Consider the following 5529-nt stretch of genomic DNA (forward strand, 5'->3'; position numbering starts at 1 on the left):
TTGAAAAGCCGAAAACATGTGACGAAAAATAAGAAAACGTGCGCCCAAAGCATGACATGTGGCGGCGTGAAGGGCTCTCAGGCCACCCCAAGTGACCGTTGTGGGGGCTCGGGAAGGAGTTCTCCTTTCTAAGTTGCTGCATACCATTAACCATGTCTGGAAGGATTGGTTTGGACTGGATACAAATTACTTAATGCATTGGACTGGTTTGCTCTTCTTTCTTCAGTTTTCTTCCCAATGGGCCGGTCTCTCGTGCTTCCTTTGCAGCCGACAAAACTTGATGTCTACTTAAACAGATGCATATTTAGTCTTTGCCATGTCTGCGGGAGCATGAATCAGTTTTGTTAGATGTAGAGATGCAGACTTAGGATAGAAAATATACAAACATATGTATAGCAACGTGAAAAATAACTTACCTGTGAAATAACTTTACAAAATAGCAAAATAATATTGGAAGTACACAATCCCATTCACAGGTTGGAAAGTGCATACGCCTCTACTATCTCTACCTATTACTAAAGCAAAATGTTACAAGTAGGCCAACCGTTAGAGTGACGCGGCATGTGTCCCTCCGTCTCCTACGTCATGCTGGGCAACCATCACGAACCAATCAACACAGCTACACGCCTTCTCCTCCTCTCTAACCTCACACTCCACCATCAGTCGCAGGGCCGGCCCTAGTGTATGGCCGGAGGGGTGACAGCCCAGGGCCCATGCCGGGTTGGGGCCATGCTGTACTACACATATATAATATAGCCCAACAATAATAGGTAAGACTCTCGTTAGGGAACGATCCCCTCTCGTTAGGGCTTACCCTCCTCTCAGTGACGACGATCTCGCCACCGTACAGAACTGCTCTCCCCTCCCCCTACCCTCCCGCCCGTGTCCATCGGGGCTCGTGGGGCCTCGCCGGCGGTGGGGGTTGTAGGGTTTTGGCTAGGGAACATAACGCTCGCGGGATCTAAAACCTCAAGCGAGAGATCTAATGGAAGGAACGGCTTCGGGATCGGGCACTAAGGCAACCGATCTGGAGGCAATGATGGAGAAGTTGGGTCTGAAGGAAGATGATCTCTAGGACGTGGTGGTAGAAGATGAGGAAATCCCAGAAGAGGCTACCAGGTGGATGGCAATCGCGAGAGTCCATACGGAGAAAATGTACAGTCAATACTGGTTGTTCAGGAACATGAGATCTGCTTGGGGCCTGGCAAAGGAAGTGAAGATCAGACCTTCAAATCTTCCGGGTGAAATATGAACGTCTTCCAGACTGGTGTGCTCTATGTGGATATCTTGGGCACCTTTTCGAGGAATGTGGAGATGGAGGTCACCCACCTAAGGCCCTAGTCTTCAAAGATTTGAAAGCCACTTGGTTCAGAGGAACTGGGAGACGCCCGGGAGAAGGCCAAGGGGCAGGAGAGAGCACTAGAGGAAGGGGAGGGTGTGGCCGAGGCCGGTCTGGCAGAGGCCGGGGCCGGGGCCCGTCCCAATCCTATACCGATGATGCTTACAATGACTTGGGCACTGAAGGCCGTGACAACGATGTGGCCATGGAAGATGGAGATAACACCAGGAAAAGAGGAGTCAGGGCAGCAGAGCCAGTTCTTGGGGTGACCGCAGGCGCTAATGGAAATACTAGCAAGCAACTGCTGCTGCCTCCTCCAGAGATACCACCAAGCCCTTCAACGGTGCAAGAACCAAAGAGGAACAAGCTGAGCTCGACAACAACTGAGACAACTACCGGGAAGAACACGGTGATCACCAAAAACCTTGATGCGCGTTTGGCGGGCTCCCAAGGGGGCCGCGCCACGCGCAATGAGTCTCCTATGCTGGAACGGCCGCGGAGCTGGCAAACCCGCGACAGTTCAGGAGCTTCGTGATCCCATGAGGCGGTTTGCCCCCTCTGTCTTATGTATCCTGGAAATCCAAATAGAGGGAAGTAGAGTCGAAAGCTTGGTTGGTTCCTTAGTTTTTAATAAAAGTATTGTTGTAAGCAGTTCTGGTAGAAGTGGCGTTCTAGGGATTTTTTGGAATGAAAAAACAAATCTCGTGATTGTTGGTTACTCGCAGTACCACATTGATGCAATAATTGATGACCTTATGGATGTCAAAACAAGGGTCACTTTTGTCTACGGTGAAGCTCAGGTTAACGAGCGATACAAGACATGGGATACGCTTAGGGGAATCGTAGGAACAAACGACATACAATGGCTTGTCCTAGGAGATTTTAATGAGGTACTGCATGCACACGAGCACAATGGAGTTGGCAATATGAGCCAAGCGCAAATGGATGCGTTCAGGGACGCTTTGGATACATGTGGCCTAGCTGATATGGGCTATGTTGGGAACGTATGGACTTTTGAAAAGAATGTAACAGGAGGAACATATACAAGTGTTAGGCTGGATAGAGGAGTAGCTAACCCGGCCTGGCCGCTTGCTTCTTCATCAGCTGTGCTTGAACACAAACAGAAAGCGGCCAGCGATCACGTACCAATTTACGTGAAGTATGTGCATGAGCAGCCATGCAGGCAGGCCCCCAATCATTTAAACACGAGCTGGCCTAGGAGCGGGATTAGGGGCTCACTCCATTGGTGGAAAATGCATGGACCAGCAGCCAAAGCGAGTCAGTCCAGGACATAAGCGACAAGCTGCTGTCGCTATCGACCGATCTCTCCACCTGGGACCGGCAGCACTTCGGGAACGTGCGGCGGGAGATCCAATGCATGCAAAAGGAGCTACAGGAGCTGTGCGCGATCCCAAACAGATCCGGTTCAAATCACCTGGAAATTAAATTAATCGACAGGTTTAATGAAATTTATCATAGAGAGGAGATTTTGTGGCGACAACGAGCTCGGCAGGAGTGGCTAAAGCATGGAGATAAGAACACATATTTTTTCCATTTGAGGGCTAGTCGGTGCAGGAGGAAAAATCAAATAAATCCCTACAACGACCGGATGGACAAATGGCAGACAATCTAGTGGAGATGGAGAACATAACTAGTGCTTTCTAACAGCAGCTCTATACTTCGGAAGGGGTCCATGACATGGACCAGGTCCTAGATACAGTTCCAATAAAAGTGACACAAGCGATGAATGATGTGCTAAATGCTCCTTATAGCCAGAAAGAGGTGGAAACAACACTTTTTCAAATGTACCCAGTGAAGACGCCCGGTCCAGACAGCTACCCAGCACATTTTTTCAGCATCATTGGGACATTTGCGGTGATAATGTCACAAGGGCGCTTCTGAGGATTGTTGAAGGTACTGAGTCAGCAGGGTGTATTAATGATACAATTCTCATACTTATCCCGAAGGTAAAAGACCCTACACTCCTCTCTCTGTTTGGACCAATCAGCCTATGTAATGTGTTGTACAAGATTGCCTCGAAAGTTATATCTAACAGATTAAAGCTAGTTCTCCCTGATATCATCTCAGAGGAGCAACCTGTGTTTGTCCCGGGAAGATTAATAACTGACAATATCATCACAACCTATGAGTGCTTGCATTTTATGAAGAGGAATAAGGCCAACAAACACCAATCATGTGCTCTAAGGCTTGACATGATGAAAGCCTATGATCGAGTGGAATGAGATTATTTTCAGGCGATAATGCTTAAACTGAGCTTCTCTGAAAGATGGGTCAAAATAGTGATGAGCCTGGTAACAACTGCCAAATTTTCTATTTTGTTCAATGGAAAGAAACTACAACAATTCATACTTTTGCGAGGAATCAGACAAGGGGGCCCATATCTCCATACTTGTTCTTGATAGCAGCAGAGGGCCTGACGTGCCTTCTAAAATCAAAAAGTGAGTCATCCAACTTGCATGGTCTACAGGTAGCACCCTCGGCGCCGCCGGTCAACCATCTTCTTTTCGCAGATGATAGCTTGTTGTTTTTCAACGCAAACGGTGGTGGAGACAATGAGGTGTACCATGTTCTGAACACGTACTGTCATGCAACAGGTCAACATATCAACTATTCCTATAATCATTCATATATTTCAGTATGGGATTTCCAGACAGGATCAGACAGGAAATCAAAGAAACACTAAACACCCCCAACGAAACTCTTAACGAAAAGTACTTGGGGATGGCGCCTGATATTGGCTGATCTAAGAACGGTTCGTTCAAGTATCTGAAGGACCGGCTTTGGGGAAAGGTGCAAGGATAGATAGAGTGCACTATGTCCACAGCAGGGAAAGAAGTTCTTGTTAAATCTGTGGCACAAGCAGTTCCTGTCTTTTCGATTTCATGTTTCAAGCTACCACGGGGCCTTCGTGAACTCCTAAACAATTTGATAAGAAAGTTTTGGTGGGGGATTAAAGAAGGTAAACGGGAGCCTCATTGGGTTTCTTGGAAAACAATGACCCAACCGAAGGGAACGGGAGGTCTAGGCTTCAATGATTTTGAACTCTTCAATCTTGCAATGCTCGCTAAGCAAGCATGGCGCCTGCTTCAAACACCTGAGTCGCTAAGCGCTCAAATTCTAAAGAGTGTCTATTATCCAAACATAGACATCTTTCAAGCTGAGTTGGGCAATCACCCAAGCCAGATTTGGCGGCCAATCATTGAGGGCAGATATGTCATGAGACAGGGCATGGTTAGACGGATTGGAAACGGAGAAAACACTGAGATATGGAATCACAATTGGATGCCCAGAGAAGAGTCTTTTACACCATATGGCTGTCGCGTTATGAATCCACCATCAAGAGTCTCAGAGCTTATAACGAGAGCGACATCGTCATGGGATTGACAATTGATCCAAGCTAAATTCTTGACAATGGATGCTGAAGTGATCCTTGGAATCCGACTTTGCACTCGAAACATGGCTAACTTTTGGGATTGGCACTATGAGAAACATGGGACCTTCACGGTCAAGTCGGCGCATAAGATGTTGGTGGCCACGAGGGCACGACATGAATCATGGCTAGAAGGAGCAGCAATCCCTTCTAATGCCAGGTCAAACGAGAACTCTTGAAAATCACTGTGAAAGACCGACACTACAAGAAATATGTCAACTTGTCACTAAATGGTCATTGTTTTCCATTTGTGACCTTTTGTGACCAAAAACAGAAGGTCAAAAGCTGGTCGTCGTAAACTGAAATTAGCGACCTTTCTTCTGCTATCGTCGTAAATGTTTATGACCAAAAAAAGGTCATAGATTTAACAACCAATTATTTTGGTCACTAGCAATCCGACCACACCATGCCAGATCCACCATGGCAAGCTGACGTGGCAGAATTATGACCAAATGAAAAGTTCGTAAAATAGAATCAGCCCAGTCCATTTCAGCCGTCTACATGGGCCAAGCCCAATAATTCAGCCCATTTAATGTTTTTTCTCTTAATTTTGCTTATCTGCATGGGCCTGGCCCAATAACTTGGCCTTTTATTTTTTGGGAATGGAGCCTTTTTCTCATGAATTTTTTTATAGTCCACTATTGTTTTGGGCCACAGCCTTTTTAGTCTAGTTCGAATTTTGGCCTTGGCCTTTTTATTTTCTGTTATGCAGCCTTTTACAAACTTTTTTCTTACAGTC

This window comes from Triticum aestivum, chromosome 6B (genome assembly GCF_018294505.1).
Source record: "Triticum aestivum cultivar Chinese Spring chromosome 6B, IWGSC CS RefSeq v2.1, whole genome shotgun sequence".
Classification (NCBI taxonomy): domain Eukaryota; kingdom Viridiplantae; phylum Streptophyta; class Magnoliopsida; order Poales; family Poaceae; genus Triticum; species Triticum aestivum.